Here is a 23,898-nt window from a genome sequence, read left to right as displayed (position 1 = left end):
AAAACTATCTCTTAGTCTTTTAAATAAAGTCAACTGAGAGGTACTCTTGATATTGAGATGACTCAGTGACAATGCTTCTTGAATTTTCTATCAAGGTAAAATATCAGACCAAGTGAATAGAAAATGAATGAATAAGATGGTCACCTCAATGTTGTTTAAAATATTGTATAATGGCTATATTATGGTACTTCACTGTGTAATCATAAAAATGGTATAAATGTTTGTTTATTGTCATGGAGCTCTACCATGCAATAAAGTTACATACATGTCTGTAATAAAGTTACATGTCTGTAATAAAGTTACATATAAAGTGCATGTTACAAAATAGTGATGCAAAATATCCTTTAAAGGATTTAATGATAGAAAAGCATGGAAGATATTCTCCAAATGATGATTGCATCTAGATGACATGATTCAGTTCAGTTCAGTTCAGTCGCTCAGTCGTGTCTGATTCTTTGCGACCCCATGAATCGCAGCACGCCAGGCCACCCTGTCCATCACTAATTCCTGGAGTTTACCCAAACTCATGTCCATCAAGTCGGTGATGCCATCCAGTCATCTCATCCTCTGTCGTCCCCTTCTCCTCCTGCCCCCAATCCCACCCAGGATCAGGGTCTTTCCCAATGAGTCAACTCTTCGCATGAGGTGGCCAAAGTATTGGAGTTTCAGCTTTAGCATCAATCCTTCCAATGAACACCCAGGACTGATCTCCTTTAGGATGGACTGGTTGGACCTCCTTGAAGTCCAAGGGACTCTCAAGAGTCTTCTCCAACACCACAGTTCAAAAGCATCAATTCTTCGGCACTTAGCTTTCTTCACAGTCCAACTCTCACATCCATACATGACCACTGGAAAAACCATAGCCTTGACTAGTAATGTCTCTGCTTTTTAATATGCTGTCTAGGTTGGTCATAACTTTCCTTCCAAGGAGTAAGTGTCTTTTAATTTCATGGCTGCAGTCAGCATCCACAGTGATTTTGGAGCCCCAAAAAATAAAGTCTGACACTGCTTCCACTGTTTTCCCATCTATTTCCCATGAAGTGATGGGACAAGATGCCATGATCTTAGTTTTCTGAATGTTGAGCTTCAAGCCAACTTTTTCACTCTCCTCTTTCACCAAGAGGCTTTTTAGTTCCTCTTCACTTTCTGCCATAAGGGTGGTGTCATCTGCATATCTGAGGTTATTGATATTTCTCCCGGCAATCTTGATTCCAGCTTGTGCTTCTTCCAGCCCAGCATTCCTTATGATGTACTCTACATAGAAGTTCAATATGCAGGGTGACAATATACAGCCTTGATGTACTCCTTTTCCTATTTGGAACCAGTCTGTTGTTCCATGTCCAGTTCTAATTGTTGCTTCCTGACCTTCATATAAGTTTCTCAAGAGGCAGGTCAGGTGGTATTCCCATCTCTTTCAGAATTTTCCACAGTTTATTGTGGTCAATAAGATGACTGATTATTTGCTGTTATACTTTGGTGGTGTGATCTTGAGAAACAAATGTAACTACTCTGTCTCTCAGTTTCACCAGTAACAAACAGCGGCGATGATACTCCATAGTGATACAGATAAGGCACTTAGGAGAGTGTTGAGCACACAGTTCAGTTCAGTTCAGTTCAGTCACTCAGTCGTGTCCAACTCTCCGCGACCCCATGAATCACAGCACGCCAGGCCTCCCTGTCCATCACCAACTCCCGGAGTTCACCCAAACTCATGTCCACAGAGTCGGTGATGCCATCCAGCCATCTCATTCTCCGTCGTCCCCTTCTCCTCCCGCCCCCAACCTTTCCCAGCATCAGAGTCTTTTCCAGTGAGTCAACTCGTCTCATGAGGTGGCCAAAGTATTGGAGTTTCAGCTTTAGCATCAGTCCCTCCAATGAACACCCAGGATTGATCTCCTTTAGAATGGACTGGTTGGATCTCCTTGCAGTATAAGGGACTCTCAAGAGTCTTCTCCAACACCACAGTTCAAAAGCATCGATTCTTCGGCGATCAGCTTTCTTCACAGTCCAACTCTCACATCCATACATGACCACGGGAAAAACCATTGCCTTGACTAGACGGACCTTGGTCGGCAAAGTAATGTCTCTGCTTTTTAATATACTATCAAGGTTGGTCATAACTTTCCTTCCAAGGAGCAAGCGTCTTTTAATTTCATGGCTGCAATCAGCATCTGCAGTGATTTTGGAGCCCAAAAAAACAAAGTCTGACACTGTTTCCACTGTTTTTCCATCTATTTCCCATGAAGTGATGGGACCAGATGCCATGATCTTTGTTTTCTGAATGTTGAGCTTCAAGCCAACCTTTTCACTTTCCTCTTTCACTTTCATCAAGAGGCACACAGTACATACTCAAAATATGTCAGCTGCCATAATCATTATCCTAACTGTCCATATTTTATAATTTTATGAGTACATATGTATAGTGTTACAATCAGAAAAGATAATAAATATTTTAAAAGATGATTCACATGGGGAGGAGGGAACTGGACTTAATCTCAGATGGTAAAGAATCTGCTTGCAAGGCAATAGATCCAGGTTCAGTCCCTGGGTTGGGAAGATCTCCTGGAGAAGGAAATGACAACCCACTTTAGTGTTCTTGCCTGGAGAATCCCACAGACAGCGGAGCCTGGTGGGCTACAGTCTGCTGCTGCTGCTAAGCCACTTCAGTCGTGTCCGACTCTGTGTGACCCCATAGACGGAAGCCCACCAGGCTCCCCCGTCCCTGGGATTCTCCAGGCAAGAACACTGGAGTGGGTTGCCATTTCCTTCTCCAATGTGTGAAAGTGAAAAGTGAAAGTGAAGTCGTGTCTGACCGTTAGCCACCCCACGGACTGCAGCCTACCAGGCTCCTCCATCCATGGGATTTTCTAGGCAAGAGTACTGGAGTGGCTTGCCATTGCCTTCTCCGGGGCTACAGTCTATAGGGTCACAAAGAGCTGGACTTGACTGAATGACTAACATGTTCATGCTACATATAGTAAGTCAGTTCCCCTTTACCCAGAAAGTTTAGTGGTCAGATCTTTTTAATGCCTAATTTTCAGACTATTCTAAAGAAGAATCCACTTAGCATTTATGCATTAAATCTGACACTACATTTCTTTGTGTCAATCCAGGCTGTAAAAATTAAACCTTATTAAATCTGGCAAATAATAAGAGCTCAAAATTTGCTGCAGGTGTTAAGTGAAGTGGTTCAATCGTGTCCAACTCTTTGGGACTCCATGGACTGTAGCCTACCAGGCTCCTCTGTCCATCGGATTTTCCAGACAATAGTACTGGAGTGGATTGCCAGCAGGTGTAACAGAAGGCAATTAAAAAATCATATTCACAGTTTGTCCCACAGCTCTTGGTACGTAAGGAATTGTTTTTGCTTGGAACAAAGACACTTAGGTAAATGTTTGGGTAAATGGTGAGTGTCTATTGGAAGCTCGGGTAAATGGTGGGTGTCCATTGGATCAGTACTTTATAGAACAAAGGAATTTGGTGCTCTTCAGTGTAGAGGAAAGATGGGAGAGGGGAGAAGTTGAGGACAGGAGAAGAGAGGGAAAGAGAGAGAAGGGAAGAGTGAGGGAGGTGAAGAGAAATGAGGGAAGTGGAGGGAAGAGATAGGAGGAAGAGGCTGGTTGGAGGGCTGGTGGAAGCGCGTCTCACAGGACCTCACGAAGCTGTTCTGGGCAGTCGGTGACGGGGTGGACCCCAGTGATTCTGTAAAGACTGTGTACTTTGTGGAGAATGATGAAAAGGATAGGTTCCACCTCTGTGTGGATGCTGGCTGGACAGAGAGGGCATGTGTAGATGCAGGATTTGGGGAGAGGGTGCTGGGGTATGAGAGCACATGAATTTCCAGAAACTCATAGAAATCTTGAATAACCCTGGGTCATGAAACTTGGGCTCAGGGCAATCTAGATCTCAAGGGACAAGGGAGCAGGTAGCAGCATCCAGATTACATAAAATTGTGTGTGTGTAAGAGAGAGAGAGAACGAGCGAGTGAGCACAGGGGCCAGCAAGTGAGAGCTAGAGAGGGAGAGAAATTCACAAATGGGAAGAGAATCAGGGAATGGAGAGAAACCAGTTGCACTAATGAAAATTCCAACTACAGTTATATCTGAAACCCTGTAGTGGTCACATTACACACAAATATAGCCTCTCTTCCAGTTTCCTCCCTGCTTCCGATTAGGAGCTGAATGTGTTGCCCAATATTCCAGACCAGCAGATATTGGTCAAGTCATGGGAAACTCAGTGCTTTTGGGGGAAGTCCTTTCCATTTAGAAAAACACTTGTGGTTACTAAGTTCTTTGTATTAAGCTGACATTTTCATTCATTCATTCATCTAACAAATACGCATGAAGTGTGTTCTGTGTGCCAAGCATTGGTCTGTGTACTGGGGGCGGGGGGCAGACAAGCTGTGGGACAGTGCCCAGCAGAAGTGGCAGCAATAGCAGCAGCCAGGACCCCTGGCAGGGTCAGAAGCCACAAGGCAGCAATGCCAGAGCCATGCCAGCTACTGACGGGATCTTTATTGGCCCCTGGGAGCAGGGAAGCCACCCAGAAGCTGCCCAGGGGAAGGGATTTGCATGGGTCTAAAATTCAAGCAACTACACTAACTGGAGACTGCCCTTATCGCATCCCACTTCCCAGAAACTATACAGCCCTCATATTCCATCCTACGTTGGGATGATCAGGTTAACACAGGCTACACTACAAACCACAGCTCTGCAACTCTATTCTTGAGCTATTTTATGCCCCAAGTGGGTCATTTACACTACAAATCTCACCTGCTGAGAGCTGAAGATCTAAGACTATTTTGATCTTACAGGTATCAATCCTAGATTTCTTCTGCTTATAAAAATGATGGGCAGTATTTTCATCCAATCTATTCTTCACTATATTCACTGTAAAATTGCAAAGGAAAAATTTGAGATCAGACTCCAAGATATCATCAAAATCTGCAGGGAGGGAAAAAAGTCTGTTTGATAAACATCAAGTTGGATTGAATGTCAGATACAAATCAACACCACATATACCCTCATCCAGCCAGATGCTGTTCATTTGCCACAAAGATATAGACTCAGACATCTGCTACCAGTCAGAGCTTATCAAAACAGGAAGTGGGTGTGCCAGGCCCAGATCTTTCCTTGTGATTGCAGACTCTCTCATGGTGAGCACTTCTTCATTTTCTTAAAGCTTACACACCACTTTGAATAATTCATAATAGAATTTTGCTTAAGATGGCTATTACATTTATTTACTCTGTCAACTGTCTGCAGAAGTCCCTTCCTTCCCTTTTCTGAAAATTAGAAATCTTAGCTCATTTCCAGTTCTTCCACTATTTTGTGATTTTCAAAAATAATTATATCAATGGTTAAGTAATATGTTCTGCAAGTTTTTTAAGGTTGTATGTCTGAAACAAGAAACAAGAATTATTCAGAGTGGCTACTTGCTTTCTATAACCTCCTCATTATGTTGACCTCTGTTTTCTTCTTACTAACATTTAGACCATCTTATTCCCTCCTCTCTCCATGGGATTCAGACTGGGAGAAATATTCAACAAGTAGCTGCTGCCAGAGAATGGGACCAAAAGCTGAAGCATAAGTTTGATTGTCCGATTTAGGTGAGTGCAGTGAGGGGCTGTGGGATGCAGGCAAGCTAATTAACGTCCATCAGGAGAGACAGAGTCTAATGCAGAGCAAATAGAGGGTCACAACTGGGGTTCAGAAGCAAATCAGGGCTGGAATTCCCTGGCAGTCCAGTGATCAGGATCTGGCATTTTCACTGCTGTGGGCCTGCTAACCACGTGGGTTCCTGAGCACTTGAAATGTGGCTAGCACCACTGAGGAACTGGATTGTTAATTTCAGTTCAATTTAAACTCATTTATTTTAGAATTTAAAACATGAACCAAAGTAAAAATGTTCTCACTAAGTACAACCCCATTGTTCTGAGAGGATTATGTTTCACTTTAACAAATCATGTAAGAGGTTTTTGTGATGCTAGAGTGTGCCTCGTAGGCCTGTGTATACACATCAGCAATCTACTTGGTATAAACAAAATTATTTAAGTGATTTTTCCTACACAACAATGTAACATTTCAACAAGATTATTGGATGTTTATGCAGAAAACACAAGTTACAGTGATACTTATGAAAATAGTAATCAAATAGAAATGCTTATAATTTTAATTAAAGCAATTATGCCTTTGTTCTTATTAAAAAGTTAAGTATGAACAAAATTTAAGTTTAAAATCAGGGCATACTAGTGACGTAGAATCAAATGGAGATGGAGAAGCCAGTCGCACAAACAAAGCAATAAAGGAAAAAAAAAATGAGAAAAGATATGTCCCAAATTTCACAAAGCATGGTAAATTGCAGATTTGGGGGTTAAACAAAATTAAAAAGCTGTTTGCTTGATGTGTAAGTTTTCTTTAAGATGATGAAACAGACAATATTACAGACATTAGCAGAAAAAACATGGTGCATTTGATGTTTCCTCTAACAGTCAAAAATTTTGCAAAGAATAGACTTAGTTATCAGAAATCAGAAATGAATATCCAACAAAATTTTTTAAAATTATATATAATGTGACCTTATAACTTTAACTAGCTGTTAAATGACTTAGACTCTTGCACAAAAAAAAACCTAATTTTTTAGATGGCAACATGGTAAAAGAAATCCATTTCAGTTATGGAAAATTATAAAATTACTAGGAAAGGAGTAAAAAAAAAATCACATTTTACAAAAAACAAAATGTCTTCAATAAAGTCACCGAACAATCATCTGTAAGATACAAGCCCTTTTCAAGAATATCAAAGCTCAATTGATTCAGAATTGGAAAGACTGCAAGGACTTTCTTCAACACATTTCAAGTGCTTAGAATGAGTCATGACTAATTAATACTTTGGTTACATTTAGTCTCAGAGGACTTCCAAACTCATGAAGAAGTGCTGGCAACTCATAGTCTAAAAAGTCAAACTCATGGCATAGATATATTGGAACTTTTTATGACTGTCAAAGAATTTCAGCTGAATATGAAAAAAGTTGGTTTCTATATGATACAGGTGCTTCAGCTATTATATAAAAAAATCTGGATTTATAAGAATTGTAAAAGAATAGACTGATGAGAGTCCCTTTGGACTGCAAGGAGATCAAACCAGTCAATCTTCAAGGAAATCAAACCGGAATATTCATTGGAAGGACTGATGCTGATACTCCAATACTTTGGCCACCTGATGTGAAGAGCAGATTCACTGGAAAAGTCCCTGATGCTGGGAAAGATTGAGGGCAAGAGGAGAAGGAGGCGATAGAGGATGAGATGGTTGGATGGCATCACTGACTCGATGGACATGAGTTTGAGCAAACTCAGGGAGATAGTGAAGGACATAGAAGCCTGGTGTGCTGCAGTTCATGGGGTTGCAAAGAGTCAGACATGACAGCGGCTGAACAATTATGTTTTTAACTCCAATTCAAGATTTTCTTGAAACAAAAGAATATTTGCCAAATTTTCAGTAATGGAAGACAAAACTTGGCAGTTATGATTTATGTTTTCTCAGTCATATCACACTGCATATGAACAAGCAGAACCTGAAGCTCCAAGGAACAGAACAGCTTGTTTGTAACCTAGATCTATAGATATAAGAATTAATGTTGATATTGAAATTTTTCATAATACTAGTCAATAATGAGTTTATACATTTTTCTAATATGAATTCATATGCAGAATATTTTAATTATAACTGAAAGTATTATGTAAATTGGCTGATAGAAATTCAAAAATTGAAAACACTTTGTTGCTAATGTTAAATTTAGAGTTTCTTCCCTTCCTTCCCCTCCAACTTTGTTGAGACAAAATTAATATATAACATTGTGTGAGTTTAATATGTACACTGTGATTACCACAATAAGGTTAGTTAACACATCTATCACTTGACATAAATAACTTTTTTTGAGGGTTTGTTATTGAGAACATTGAAGATCCTGTCTCTTGGTAACTTTCAAGTATACGATACAGTATTATTAATGATAGTCACCACACATCAGATCCTGAGAACTTGTTCATTTCATAACTGGAGGTTTGTAGAGTTTGGCCAACAGAGTTGCTTTCAATTTATGCAATTCTCCTTTGAATTTGAAGTTAACATTAATTGTCTTGTTAGTGAATTTACTAAATTTTGACATAATTTTGAAATTAATATGCTTTTAAGTATGCTGAACCTTACAGTTTGTTTCATTGCATAATGTTTTCATAAGAAAAAGTATTGAAAACTCTAAGATATCCTACAACCATCAATCAGCTAATTATTAATTCTACACTAAAACTAGGCAGACATATAATCTTAAATTTAAAAACTAGTTTAAAAAAAAGTAGACAAAAATTTAACATGATACACTTTTCAATATGGCTATATTTGTAGTTTCATGTTGTTAATAAGTGTTTCAAATGTACTGTTGGAAAGTTGCTTTTTATACTGTGAATATTGCTAGGGTAATATCAGATTATAAGCTGTAAAAACTAATTATTTTTATGGAAGGATAAAGCTAACACTGTGATAATCAGTTTTCAATTCACACGCAAATTAAGTTGATGTAATAGTAATAATCTAAATAACCTTCTTATAACCAACAAAATTCTACTGAATTCAAGTTATACATGTTGCAAACAGGACTGAATAGTGAGACCTGGAACCATTCAGGGTGATGTTAAGAACTTGTGCTTGCAGCCGACACCTTCTCCGTAACTGTCTTTTGAGCACACTGTACTTAAAAACTTACAGGTCAGCCTTCAGCTCTTTCCTGTTGTCTGACCATATAAACCAAACATCTCTCATAACCTCTCTTCATCAATGGCTTCAGGTCTGTTGATCTTATTCCCAAGAATCAATATAAATGCATTAGAAGTGGTTTTGACTGTCATTAGCAAATCAAGTTCTTTTGATTCTAACAACAGTCTTTCATGATCTGCACAATCCACCAGAAATGTAACACCGTTGATATCAGGAAGATAGTTTTTCCATACTTTTTGGGCTTGAACATATTCACCCACATTAAAAGTTGCAAAGGTCATGCCAGCAGTGGCTAGTTCTTTTGAAGGGGGATGTAACATTGGGGACATGTGTCGATGTCTGTCATCTTTTAGCATAAACAGTAATGTTGTTTTTCTCATGTCGTCTAATCCAAAAAATATTGATTTGTCAGTTTTCTTTTATAATCCTAAAAACTGTAGCACTCTGCTGAAATCACTGTATATCCGATCAAAGATGAAGGATCTGTCCATATTTTAGCATCTGAGACTGAAGAGAATGCTATTCCTTGCTTGGTACTGGCCCTGCACCCTCTGAGACTGGACTGCAGAGTGTGATGGCTACTTGATGAGCTTTTGCTTAAAAGTCAAATCAGTTCTTGGAAAAGAGGAACAAGCTTTGTCAATGTACATGCAAACATTGAAAGAAAAGAACTTTCCATATTCAATTTAGTTACTTGAAAATGTTTAAGTATGCTTTTCACTGTAAAAAATATGGCTACTAGGAAACTTTAAATTGTATATACAGCTCAGATTATATTTTCACTGGACAGCATGAGTCTAAGGATATTGTCATGATCAATGCTGGAGTGTCAAGAACTCACCTTTTCATACATACGGGGGAGTGTGCAGCTACTTCAAAGGACCAAAGGCAGAGTAGACAATTTTATTCGTTTCCAGTTCTGTTGGATTGTCATCTCAAAAGTGGGGTGCAGTATTGTGCTGATACATTATTAACAATTGGTTCTTGGGGTAAAAAAAGATCCTTGCTTTCTACCATTATCTAGTTTCCTAATGTAAATGTTTCCATCAAGGCTCATTTCAGACTACTAACTGGACATCACTGGGAGTCTGGAAGGAGTACTGATAAATTGGCTCTGGCCAGCAGGTTGCAGCCAGCTTCAGTCTACTACCAGCTGGGACTATCTATTATTCATCATTGTTTCTGCAGTAGCTTACGTCATCAACAAAGAGTAAGCCCATTTTAAGCATAGTACTTGTTGAATGAACAAATATTTCTGCTAGCCACAAATCTCCAGTTGTTTCAGTTTTCCCCTGATCCTTTAATCTTTCTGAAATGTACATTCCTAAAGTTGGGGGTAAATGTATGACTACAAGCATTCTCTTTCTTGGCCCTTGTAATGAATGTGTTGTGCTGTCCAGATCTCCCTTAGCTCTGAGCCATTCATTACCCTGATGGTTGAGGGTATTACCTGATGGTGCTCAGCTGAAACGCTGTAAAAATTCTACAGGTCCGAAAGAAGATGCCTCTCCAGTGGTTTCCCAAGCAGTTCTCTGCATCTAATGACTGACTAATGCGGGAGTCCGGGTCTGGCCCCTTCAGTGAGAGACGTTTTAGAAGAACCATCCCAGTTTCAGAATTTCCTGTGAGACCTGCCATAACCCCTGTTGCAACTGCATTGTGATTCAATTCATACCTCTGCTCAGCACTGCTTCATTCATTCCTTTATGGTCATGGTCTTTGAAATCACTGCCCCATGTTCCACCTGCACACTGTCTCCATTGCAAGGTCTACTTGCCAGAGAATGCAACCTACAACAGGCACAACAGAAAGCATCTGACAACTTTGCTCCACGTTATTTTTAACTTCATCAACCAGTTCTTACATGTTGGTTATCAAGGCCAGATCTTGCTACTTCCTCCAGCTTATAGAGAGGAAATTTATAAGCAAGGTAAGTCAAGAAGTTCTATTTGAGAAGATTTCTAAGAATTTTCATTGTGGTCACATTTAAAAGCATGAGTTTGCTGTCTGAATAGTTGGAATCCTTATAACTAATATGTCTTATTAGCTTTGGTTTACTACTTCGAATGTTGTGATTTTTACTATATTGTTGTAGAAAATATCAACTTATTGCAATGATTGACCTCAGCTCCATTCAGCATTTTTGCACCCATCAGAACAATAGAAATAACTGCCCAAAGTTGAGGTGCTCATCATATCAGAGGAGGGCTATTTTCAAAATTCTCTTACTATAAAATGATACCTCAAGTATTCTCATTTTTTGAGAATACTTTAGTGCTTTTTATTTTATGAGAAAATGTTTTTCAGCCTATCCCCAAAGCAAATTTATTTATTTTTTCCTTTCCAAATTCCTGTTATTTCAAGTAAAAAAAAATATGATAACATAAAGTCAGATAGTTCTATTCAATTATTGCATAAAATTCTATAGACCATTTTGAAGAAGTCCATTGCATGACACAGATTTTTTTTTTTTCCTTAGCATTGCCTTTGCCACAGGTTAAATTGCATTTTCCTAATTTGATCTGCAGACTAAAACAAAAGGAAGCTACATGAAATGAAATAATAAGAACTTGCTTTATTTTCTAACTTCTACTCTTTATTAATTATAAATGAATATTACCTTCTAAACACTTAAAAATCATTTTGCCAACATATTTGCCAAATATCCAGAGGAATAGTCTTTTATTTATTATACTTTTTTTCCATAGTACCAGATATAAGAATACAGTCAGTAAAATATGTCAAAATGTTCTTCATAAACTCCAGCACAACAGCTCCAAATCTAATATTTACTCTCATTGTGATAATATACTTACAGAGAAATCAAAGTTTTTATTGGTTGTTGTAAAAGTGAAATGAAAGTGAAAGTTGCTCAGTCATGTCCAGACTCTCTGCTGCTGCCACAGACCATACAGTCCATGGAATTCCCCAGGCCAGAATACTGGAGTGGGTTGCCATTTCCTTTTCCAGGAGATCTTCCAGGAAGATCAACCCAGGAACCGAACCGAGTGCTCCTATATTGCAGGCGGATCCTTTACCAGCTGAGTTGTAAATGACTTTTCAAATATGTCTATGTAGTAATCCAAGGAGAAAAGAGCAGATAAAACCAAGGAGGGTCTTGGAAGGCAGGAAGGGAAAATCCAGACCCTTATCATCCTTCCCTCCCCCGTGTTTTAACTGTTACCGGATTTCAGGTCCTCCTGAGCAGTATAACCTGTCTCCCCTCCTACCCCACAGGGAGAATGTATTTGCCTTACTCCTCCCCCCCACCCAGTATACATGCCTCATCCAATCAACAAATGACCCACAAAACCCTTATCCCATTCCTTGTACCCTGGCTATAAAAGTGGACTAAGGAACCCTGTTCAAGGTCAGCACTCCTTTGAGCTGGCTGGCCTGCTATTCTAACAGCGTCTCCCACTCTAATAAATTTTATTTCCCTCTCGTTCTGTCTCATATCTGGAAATTCTTTTCCAACCCGCACCCAGACCACAACATTTAATAAGAGATAGTCTGTTATTGAATGGTCCGCGGTGGTTTCTGGTTGCCATGGCAAGCCACTCCAGTGCTGCTGCTGCTGCTGAGTCACTTCAGTCGTGTCCGACTCCGTGCGACCCCATAGACGGAAGCCCACCAGGCTCCCCCGTCCCTGGGATTCTCCAGGCAAGAACACTGGAGTGGGTTGCCATTTCCTTCTCCAATGTGTGAAAGTGAAAGGTGAAAGTGAAGTCGCTCAGTCCTGTCCGACCCTTAGCGACCCCACGGACTGCAGCCCACCATGCTCCTCCATCCATGGGATTTTCTAGGCAAGACACATGGAGAACTGCATCGAGGAGGTGGTGGGGGGCAGGGAGGAACCAGCAACAGAGGGCTGGTAGTCTGAACATCAAAAGATTTCTGTTAATTAAAGACAATCAGGTAAGCCAAGCTAAGGAATCTAGCTATTTTCTATGTATGGGAAGATGCAAGAGTCTGGGCTCACTGAAATCATTCCTTTCATATGCATCTCAACTGTTGGGGCCAGTCTCCTGTGTTTTTCACGTTCTGAGCTCCCTTGGGGTTCGCCATAGGGAGTGTCTGCAGTTTGATGAGTGCTAGATCACAGGTATTCTTCTTCTTGAGTTCCCAGGGCTCACCAGCTTAAATTGGAGGGCTGCAATCGCTGACCGTGACATCATGGTTTACTGATATGGCAGGAAATACTCCATTTCTCACTCTTTACTCAGGTTTTCAACTCTTTTTACTTCTTTAAACATCTTAGGTGTTTAAGAATTAATTAAAATTAGACATCTTAGATATCTAATCAAATATCTTAGACACTTGGTGACTCTAATATGTCTTGTGACTTTTATGTGTAAACTCATTTGTTGGGGCTCCATCAACATTTTTTGAGACCCAGTTTGAAGATGCGGTCCTTCAGAAAGAAGTTGAGTTTGCCTCTGTTATGCAGTCTGTTATATTTTAAGTAGGTATATAATGTTTCATGGTCTAGACATATAATTTATGTAGTCACTTCTCCACTGGCAGAGGGGCCCTGGTGGTGCAGTGGTAAGAATCCATCCGCCAATGCAGGAGGCATAGAAGATGTGGGTTCAATCCCAGGGTAGGAAAGATCCCCTGGAGGAGGAAATGGTAACTCACTCCGGTAGTCTTGCCTGGGAAATCCCATGGACAGAGGAGTCTGGTGGGCTACAGTCCACGGGGTTCAAAGAGTCGGACATGACTGACTGAGCACAAGCTAAGGGCAGAGATCATGGGATGGGGCACTGTGTATTTCTTCTATTTTGTTTGGATTACATTTTGAGGTCCCCCCCCAGCTGAAGTGATAAATTACTGTGGAACACTGATACAACCTAACACATTCCTGTGACTAATGGTATAAGTAAGACACTAATTTGGCTGAGAAACATCATTCCCAAAACAACTGTACTAATTACCTATTCTGAAAATGTGAAGAACTGTCATATCTTTATGTCAGATGGCATCAACCTCTCATAGTAAGAACCAAACTGACTCTACGTGTCAGAAACTTTTTGAAGTATCTCATAAATTTCAAATCATCTAATCTTTGTAACACACTTAAAAGGTGTGTTTTACAGTGTCAGACTTTATTTTTTGGGGCTCCAAAATCACTGAAGATGCTGATTGCAGCCATGAAATTAAAAGACGCTTACTCCTTGGAAGGAAAGTTATGACCAACCTAGATAGCATATTAAAAAGCAGAGACATTACTTTGCCAACCAAGGTCCGTCTAGTCAACGCTATGGTTTTTGCAGTGGTCCTGTATGGATGTGAGAGTTGGACTGTGAAGAAAGCTGATCTCCGAAGAATTGATGCTTTTGAACTGTGGTGCTGGAGAAGACTCTTGAGAGTCCCTTGGACTGCAAGGAGATCCAACCAGTCCATTCTAAAGGAGGTCAATCCTGGGTGTTCATTGGAAGGACTGATGCTAAAGCTGAAACTGCAATACTTTGGCCACCTCATGTGACGAGTTGACTCACTGGAAAAGACTCTGATGCTGGGAGGGATTGCGGGTGGGAGGAGACGGGGACGACAGAGAATGAGATGACTGGATGGCATCACCGACTCGATGGACATGAGTTTGAGTTAACTCTGGGAGTTGGTGGTGGACAGGGAGGCCTAGCGTGCTGTGATTCATGGGGTTGCAAAGAGTTGGACACGACTGAGCGACTGAACTGAACTGAACTATGCCAATATTACAGCTGGAGTGTAATGGGTAACTTGCTCTAGACCCCACTGTGTTACGCTTTCTAGAAGCAGAAGCTAGGACCGAGATTCAGGAACATGTAATCTCCTGAGAGTATACCTACCACTCTTCAAGAAAGCCTGTCACGAAGTGGGTGGGGGGATAAGCTGAGCCTTAGCCTGACCCACTGTGGGGAGGCCAGGGAATGGCAATGATAGCAGCTGTGGTAGTGGTCTCAGAGTCTCATCAACCAAGGGCGATACTCTAAAGTAGATCACAGGTGCAAGCTGTTAGCAGCTCTTCACCACCTGGGGTTTAGGGGCACAGGGATGTAAGGGGGATCTGGGATGAGTACCAGCAGTGTCTGCTGTAGCCATATAGCTGGGAGGGGAAAATGGGTTCAAAGTCAAGTCATCTGGCTCCAGAGTTCTACCAGTGCCACCACAGAGCCTCCTGCAAACTCTGCATCTGCTGCCTTCAGACACCTCAACACTGCCCATCAAGAAGACCTTGACTTGCCAAACCAAGCACTGCCTCCAGTTTCCTAGAGGAATAAGAGCTTTTCATTTGGAGAAAAATGTATGCCCATTTAATTCAGAGGTTGCAAGACCAATTCAGCTGTCTTGTTTCCATTGCCCCCAATTCAAAAGGCCTATTGAATGCACTTGCCCAGGACCAGGACTAGCATACACAAACCTAAGAGGAGAACCTCTGTTGGCTTGTCCCAGCGCCGCGGAGAGAATGCTATGATCCTCTACCCTTTCTTCAGACAGCAGAGAATCTGCTTGGCCCTAACAAGCCTGGTATTTTCTTATGTTCCTCTTCCTATACCTTATCAGTGGAGAATATGGTAGAATGAGAGAGGGAGACATCTACAACTGCTCACTTCAGCTTTTAAATCTTCTGGGACTTAGGAATGTACTCAAACCTGCATAGGCATGGAGTCAGCCACGGATAGCTAGAAAGTTTTGAGAATGGGGAAACAAGGCAACACTAGAGTCCCCCCATATACTGAGAGCTCTTTGCATAATATCTCTCTCCTGAAACCTCTGCCAGTCTTCTTAGCCTAGTTCAAGGCTTCAAGCTTCCCCAGTTCTGAGAGTGCTATTTCCTAGGTACCACAGGGGGACTGTCATTTTCACTGTGCTAGTTTGGCTCCTGTAATAATTGATCAGGTCCTAGGGAAGACACTTAGTGGTTTTCAGCCTTCTAACATGAATTGACCTGCTTTATCTCTCCATGCACCAAACCCCAAAGCTGTGGGAGCCACTAAATGCTTTACCTGTGACCTACTCCAGAGCTTGGCTGATGTGGGTCTGGAGCCACTTCCACAGCTGCTATTGTTCTAAAACTTCTGTCAGTAAGCAATATTTACTTTATGGGATCAAATGTAGTTTAAGTCTACATTGCACGTGTTTCTCTTCATTCAACTACACAGTAAGAGTTAGTAAATTGCTGACTTTTAATTAATTCTTCTCTACTAAATATAAGTATTTTGTTCTATTTATATCCTACATTATCTTGGTATCTCAATTATCCTATTTCCATTTTTTCCCCCTTATTGCTCTTCTTTTCCAGCCTCAACTCAAAACTCCTAAAGAAGATACTAGGAAATTAAATCCAGGTATATATAATAAGGATATTACATCATGATCAAGTGGCATTTATCTCAGAAGTGCAAGACTGAAGTAACACATAAATTAATGTAAATCTCCATATTAATAGAATAAAGGACAAAAATATATGGTCATATCTATAGATATAGCTTCTATTTATGATTTTTAAAGACTCAGTAAACTAAGAATAGAAAGATATTTCCTCAATCTAATAAAGAATATCTTTGAAAAATCACTTTTTCTCTAAGATCAGGAATAAGGCAAAGAGGTTGACTAATCAAGCCTATTCACCATTGTACTGGAGGGCCCAACTTGTACAATAAAGCAAGAAAAAAATAGGAATAAAAATCAGAAAGGAAAAGAGATGATTGTTTCTACAAATGACATTATAGTTTACTGAAGAAAATAAAGAAGAATCTAAGAAATGACTATAGTAAGTGAATTTAGCAAGGTAGATTCTAATTCTTAATTCAATTTTATTTCTACATACTGACAAGAAATAACTAAACATGGAATTTAAAAATACTATTAACCATTAAAATCTAAACTTAAATAGCATTTAAAATAACATCAAAATATGAAATATTTAAGAATAAACAATAAAAGATGAGAAATATATTCATGCTGAAAACAAACAAAAATATTAAAGAAGGCTAGCTGAAGGGATATACCATGCTCATGGATTAAAAGATTCAATAACAATAAAATGTCACTAATTATCAAACTGACCTATAGACTGAATATAATGCTAATCAAATTCTCAGGAATTTTAAAAAAGATATTCACAAAATAAATTGAAAAATTATAGGAAAATTTAAAGAGCTTAGAATAGCCAAGACAATTTTGAGAACAAAGTTAGAGGATTTATTCTATCTGATGTTAACACTTACTATAAGAATACAGTGATCAATACAGAATGTTATTGGCAAAGGATAGACAGATTAATAGACCAGAATAGAGTCCAGAAAGAAACCTCCACATGTATGTTCAACTGATTTTAATTTCTAAAATTGAAAACATAAAAACTTACAGTGATATAGCATTATATTGGATCTGAAGTTGTTACAGCAATATTGTATGAAGTTCCTTCCAGAGAAAGAATATTATCATGATTACCCTCAAGAAAAAAATTAAGTCGATTACTTATCAAGAGGATGTTGAGAACACACCACTATTAAAAATTATAAAAGTTCCAAACCAGGAATGGGGTGGGAAATTCTTGTACACACTTCTTATACCTTGTTTGCACATTGCAAATAGAAGAAAAACTGGCAAACTAGAGATAGTAATGGCCACCTTGTCACTTTCTTCAAGTATTTCCTTGCTTATTTCTGTCCCTAAAGAATATTTGGAGAAAAAAATATATTTAGCGAAGTTGGGTATTAGGAGGAGAAGGGGTTTTTACACAAAATATTTGGTATAGTCAAAGTGTTAAAGGAAAAATATAAAGTATATAAGGTACGTTACATTATTAAACATTTGGGTGGAGGTTTAGAATAGATTGGGCTTCCCTAGTGGCTCAGACTTTAAAGCGTCAGTCTGCAATGCAGGAGACCTGGATTCGATCCCTGGGTTGGGAAGATCCCCTGAAGAAGGAAATGGCAGCCCACTCCAGTATTCTTGCCTGGAAAATCCCAAGGACCGAGGAGCCTGGTAGGCTACTGTCCATGGGGTAGCAAAGAGTCAGACACGACTGAGTGACTTCACTTTAGAATAGAGAAGGGCTTCCCTGGTGGCTCAGATGGTAAAGAATCTGCCTGCAATGCAGGAGACCAGGGTTCAATCCCTGGGTTGGGAAAATCTCCTGGAGAAGGGAAAGGCTACCCACTCCAGTATTCTTGCCTAGAGAATTCCATGGAGAGAGGAGCCTGGTGAACTACAGTCCATGGGGTTGCAAAGAGTCAGATATGACTGAGCAACTAACACTTTCACTTCACTTTCTTAGACTAGAGAAGGCCCAAGCAGATAGACTGACTTCCTTTTTGTCAGTCTATCAACAAAGATTTATTGAGTACCTGGTGGCTCAACTGGTAAAGAATCCACCTGCAATGAGGGGACCTGGGTTCAATCCCTGGGTTGGGAAGATCCTCTGGATAAGGGAAAGGCTACCCACTCCAGTATTCTGGACAGGAGAATTCTTGGGGTCGCAAAGAGTTGGCAACAACTGAGCGACTTTCACTTTCTTTCTGTTTGCCGGTTCCCCTCTAGTGTTAGAATAATGTGGAGAGTGAAATAAATACAATCCTTGATCATGAATCAAGGCATGGAAGTGGTCAAACAGGAGATGGCAAGAGTGAATGTCGACATTCTAGGAATCAGTGAACTAAAATGGACTGGAATGGGTGAATTTAACTCAGATGACCATTATATCTACTACTGTGGGCAGGAATCCCTTAGAAGAAGTGGAGTAGCCATCAGAGTCAACAAAAGAGTCCGAAATGCAGTACTTAGATGCAATCTCAAAAACAACAGAATGATCTCTGTTCGTTTCTAAGGCAAACCATTCAATAATACAGTAATTCAAGCCTATTCCCCAACCAGTAATGCTGAAGAAGCTGAAGTTGAACGGTTCTATGAAGACCTACAAGACCTTTTAGAACTAACATCAATAAAAGATGTCCTTTTCATTATAGGGGACTGGAATGCAAAAGGAGGGAATAAAGAAACACCTGGAGTGACAGGCAAATTTGGCCTTGGAGCATGGAATGAAGCAGGGCAAAGACTAATAGAGTTTTACCAAGAGAACGCACTGGTCATAGCAAACAGGATCTTCCAAGAACACAAGAGAAGACTCTACACATGGACATCATCAAATGGTCAACACCGAAATCAGATTGATTATATTCTTTGCAGTCAAAGATGGAGAAGCAAAAACAAGACCGGGAGCTGACTGTGGCTCAGATCATGACCTCCTTATTGCCAAATTCAGACTTAAATTGAAGAAAGTAGGGAAAACCACTTGACCATTCAGGTATGACCTAAATCAAATCCCTTATGATTATGCAGTGGAAGTGAGAAATAGATTTAAGGGACTAGATCTGATAGAGTGCCTGATAAACTATGGACAGAGGTTTGTGACATTGTACAGGAGACAGGGATCAAGACCATCCCCATGGAAAAGAAATGCAAAAAAGCAAAATGGCTATCTGAGGAGGCCTTACAAATAGCTGTGAAGAGAAGAGAAGTGAAAAGCAAAGGAGAAAAGGAAAGATATAAGCATCTGAATGCAGAGTTCCAAAGAATAGCAAGGAGAGATAAGAAAGCCTTCCTCAGCGGTCAATGCAAAGAAATAGAGGAAAACAACAGAATGGGAAAGACTAGAGATCTCTTCAAGAAAATTAGAGATATCAAGGGAACATTTCATGCAAAGATGGGCTCGATAAAGGACAGAAATGGTATGGACCTAACAGAAGCAGAAGATATTAAGAAGAGGTGGCAAGAATACACAGAAGAACTGTACAAAAAAGAGCTTCACGACGAAGATAATCACGATGGCGTGATCACTCACCTGGAGCCAGACATCTTGGAATTTGAAGTCAAGTGGACCTTAGAGAGCATCACTATGAACAAAGCTAGTGGAGGTGATAGAATTCCAATTGAGCTATTTCAAATCCTGAAAGATGATGCTGTGAAAGTGCTTCACTCAATATGCCAGCAAATTTGGAAAACTCAGCAGTGGCCACAGGACTGGAAAAGGTCACTCTTCATTCCAATCCCAAAGAAAGGGAATGCCAAAGAATGCTCAGACTACCGCACAATTGCACTCATCTCACACACTAGTAAAGTCATGCTCAAAATTCTCCAAGCCAGGCTTCAACAATACATGAACCGTGAACTTCCAGATATTCAAGCTGGTTTTAGAAAAGGCAGAGGAACCAGAGATCAGATTGCCAACATCCACTGGATCATGGAGAAACTAAGAGAGTTCCAGAAAAACATCTATTTCTGCTTTATTGACTATGCCAAACCCTTTAACTGTGTGGATCACAATAAACTGTGGAACATTCTGAAAGAGATGGGAATACCAGACCACCTGACCTGCCTCTTCTGAAACCTGTATGCAGGTCAGGAAGCAACAGTTAGAACTGGACATGGAACAACAGACTGGTTCCAAATAGGAAAAGGAGTACGTCAAGGCTGTATATTGTCACCCTGCTTATTTAACTTATATGCAGAGTACATCATGAGGAACACTGGGCTGGAAGAAGCACAAGCTGGAATCAAGATTGCCGGGAGAAATATCAATAACCTCAGATATGCAGATGACACTACCCTTATGGCAGAAAGTGAAGAGGAACTCAAAAGCCTCTTGATGAAAGTGAAAGAGGAAAGTGAAAAGGTTGGCTTGAAGCTCAACATTCAGAAAACTAAGATCATGGTATCTGGTCCCATCATTTCATGGGAATTAGATGGGGAAACAGTGGAAACAGTGTCAGACTTTATTTTTTTAGGCTCCAAAATCACTGTGGATGCTGATTGCAGCCATGAAATTAAAAGACGCTTACTCCTTGAAAGGAAAGTTATGACCAACATAGATAGCATATTCAAAAGCGGAGACATTACTTTGCCAACCAAGGTCCGTCTAGTCACGGCTATGGTTTTTCCCGTGGTCATGTATGGATGTGAGAGTTGGACTGTGAAGAAAGCTGATCGCCGAAGAATTGATGCTTTTGAACTGTGGTGTTGGAGAAGACTCTTGAGAGTCCCTTGGACTGCAAGGAGATCCAATCAGTCCATTCTAAAGGAGATCAATCCTGGGTGTTCATTGGGAGGACTGATGCTAATGCTGAAACTCTAATACTTTGGCCACCTCTTGTGCCGAGTTGACTCATTGGAAAAGACTCTGATGCTGGGAGGGATTGGGGCAGGAGGAGAAGGGGACGACAGAAAATAAGATGGCTGGATGGCATCACCGACTCGATGGAGGTAAGTTTGAGTGAACTCTGGGAGTTGGTGATGGGCAGGGAGGCCTGGCGTGCTGTGATTCATGGGGTCGCAAAGAGTAGTAGACGACTGAGCAACTGAACTGAACTGAACTGAACTTGATCATAATTACTATTTTAAATTACTTTTTAAAAAGTACTTTAAATTACTTTATAAAAATCAATAAAGTTGTGCAAAATTTGCAAAGGAGACATATTCATCTACTTTAGGTCCTGACAGATCTGATCCCAACTTTCATTACTAATGTGAAGAATGTAGGAATCATATTAACCAATAATAATTCAGTGTTTATTAGGCCATGATCTTTAAATTGGGATAGTGTTCCCTTGGACAAAGTTACCAAGTATTTACAAAAATTTAGCCTTGGGGAAGTGGGAACTCAAATAATTTTAAGGAAATTAACAACCTGATCCTCAGTTTCCACGTGTAGTTTTTCCTAAAACAGATCTGAGTGAAAACAAGAGCTGTTAGAGGTGCAAGGACTGTTCTGTTTTCCAACCAACCTTCTCGAAATGGTTCTTTCTTCTTAAAAAAAGACAGGCCCACCTCTCACCCATCTTGGGTTTTAAAATGGTGTAATTTTGGCCAAGGGTGTAAAATATTCCTGGACGGTCAGAAATAACTGGTGTTAATGTTGAGAAAAATGAATGACTTTAATATCTGGGTATCAGTTCTGTTCAGTCACTCAGTCGTGTCTGACTCTGCAACCCCATGGACTGCAGCACACCAGGCTTCCCTGTCCATCACCAACTCCTGGAGCTTGCTCAAACTCATGTTGATCAAGTTGGTGATGCCATATAACTGGGTGTAGTTATCAGATAAAATATAGGTATTTTATCACGTAAAATACAGGTCACCCAGTTAAATTTTAATTCTAGCTAATCAATGATTAATAGATTCAATGAATAATATATTGCATGGCACATAATTATCCTAAAAAACTATTTGTTGCTTGTTTCAAATTTAAATGTAACTAGGCTTCCTGTTCTTGGCTGCCATCTATGGGGTCGCACAGAGTCGGACACGACTGAAGCAACTTAGTAGCAGCAGCAGCAGCAGGCTTCCTGTATTGCTAACTCTGGCAATCCTATTTGGGTAAAATACCTGTGGTTTCCAAGTCAGAGTTCAACAAAATGAGTTGTCTATTGAAGCCTAATTGGATTTCAGGATTAAAGGTTACTAAATAATTTTGGAGCTATAAAACAGGTATTAAAATTTTGGAAAAAATTGATATATCTTTTGGGCCAGTCTGCTGCTGCTGCTGCTGCTGCTGAGTCACTTCAGTGGTGTTCGACTCTGTGTGACCCCACAGACGGAAGCCCACCAGGCTCCCCTGTTCCTGGGATTCTCCAGGCAAGAACTACTTATGTAAAAAAGATTTTTCAACACATAAACTTTGGAAATTAAAAAAAGGAAGAGAATCTATGCTGAACTCTATAATATTCTACTAATAAGTAATATTCATGAACACACACTTGAATAAATTGTTCAAATATAAGCTGCAGTCCCCATTAAGATTGCATCTGTAAAAGAATCATTTTTTATGAGTATATTGTTACATCAGCATATATGTTTATATTGCTTTGACAAATTGACTTTGAATATAAGTACTGAAAGTAATATAAATGATAATGTAGTAAAGGAGAAAATTTTGAGTTTTCAGCCTATGATCACAGGAAAAAAGTTAAATTTCAATTTATACATGTTTATTTCAGAAATTTGTGCCAGAGGGATCATAAAGATGTCCATTTTAAACACAAAAATTCTGTGGGAAAGTAGAATATTCAAGGACAAAAAGCAATGATAAAATATTTCCAATTATTAAAGATTAACTGATTTCTTAATAATGAAGGTTGTCAAATGGTATTTGTAGTCCACTGAATACATTTGAAAGACTGTTGATCAATCTTATTCTAAGACATCAATGTCTAGATTCAGTAGTTCCTTAACAACGACAACTTTTGTGTTTTAATGATGTTAAAAATGTGCAGAGAAATATAGTTTTCCAAAATTATTTTGATGGGTACATGATTATAAATATATATAAAGATCACAAAATTTTTTTCCACCATCTCACAGGAGAGTTGAAAATGGCTTATGAAAGTTTGAACTAAGCAGGCTCAAAAATGAATCGAAATCTCCACACAAGTAAACTTAATCTTTTTTATATAGTTCCAGCTGGAAATCTGCTGCTGCTAAGTCACTTCAGTCGTGTCGACTCTGTGTGACCCCATAGACGGAAGCCCACCAGGCTCTCCCGTCCCTGGGATTCTCCAGGCAAGAACACTGCTGCTGCTGCTGCTAAGTCACTTCAGTCGTGTCCGACTCTGTGTGACCCCATAGACGGAAGCCCACCAGGCTCCCCCGTCCCTGGGATTCTCCAGGCAAGAACACTGGAGTGGGTTGCCATTTCCTTCTCCACTATGGACAGCCAAATCAGCTAACACAGAAAATACCCCAGCTCATCCTGACTGTACTCATCCTTGTTTCCACAGGAGAGTGAAGTACTAACTAACATTACAGTTCTGCCTTTAGTGCTTGGTATCTATTCTTGATTTACTGGAAGGCAGGAAAATCGGGTGAGCTTTCCCAATCCATTTGTTATCCTGGCATGCACTGTTTTTAGATAAATGTGCTTAAATTGCCTCCTTAGGCAGGAAAATATGGAAAATATGGCAGTGCAGTGAGACTCAGACTTCAGATTTCTATGAGGCTATCATGGTAGACAGCTCCCCTGTGAAACTGAAGGCTACAAAGAGGAATTTGTTTTACAGCCAACTCCACCCTAGTTATAAAAACAACTAATCAACCAGGAAAAAAAAATTTTTTTTCCCACTAAACTAATATGGTAATCTCTTTT

General features: G+C 39.8%; 1 long non-coding RNA gene and 1 pseudogene across 3 annotated transcripts; one reads left to right on the top strand and one right to left on the bottom strand.

Annotated features, from left to right (window-relative positions):
• Positions 1 to 5,056: 5,056 nt before the first annotated feature.
• Positions 5,057 to 23,845, top strand: LOC148775536 (uncharacterized). 3 transcript variants are annotated; one of them, XR_016039032.1, is made up of 4 exons: positions 5,057 to 5,155; positions 5,528 to 5,608; positions 9,823 to 10,701; positions 23,211 to 23,845. It is a non-coding gene; the product is annotated as an uncharacterized LOC148775536 (long non-coding RNA). The 3 variants fall into 3 exon arrangements; XR_016039030.1 differs by having other exon boundaries at positions 5,061 to 5,155; positions 5,493 to 5,608; XR_016039031.1 differs by lacking the exon at positions 23,211 to 23,845 and adding an exon at positions 11,742 to 12,178 and having other exon boundaries at positions 5,061 to 5,155; positions 5,493 to 5,608.
• LOC129554919 (small COPII coat GTPase SAR1B pseudogene) lies at positions 8,628 to 9,833 on the bottom strand (annotated as a pseudogene).
• Positions 23,846 to 23,898: the final 53 nt, after the last annotated feature.

Source organism: Moschus berezovskii, chromosome 14, assembly GCF_049115385.1.
Source record: "Moschus berezovskii isolate FMDL1 chromosome 14, NW_MosBer_1.0, whole genome shotgun sequence".
Lineage (NCBI taxonomy): Eukaryota > Metazoa > Chordata > Mammalia > Artiodactyla > Moschidae > Moschus > Moschus berezovskii.
The sequence above is the reverse complement of the archived record's forward strand: the minus strand, read 5'-3'. Positions and strand labels throughout refer to the sequence as shown.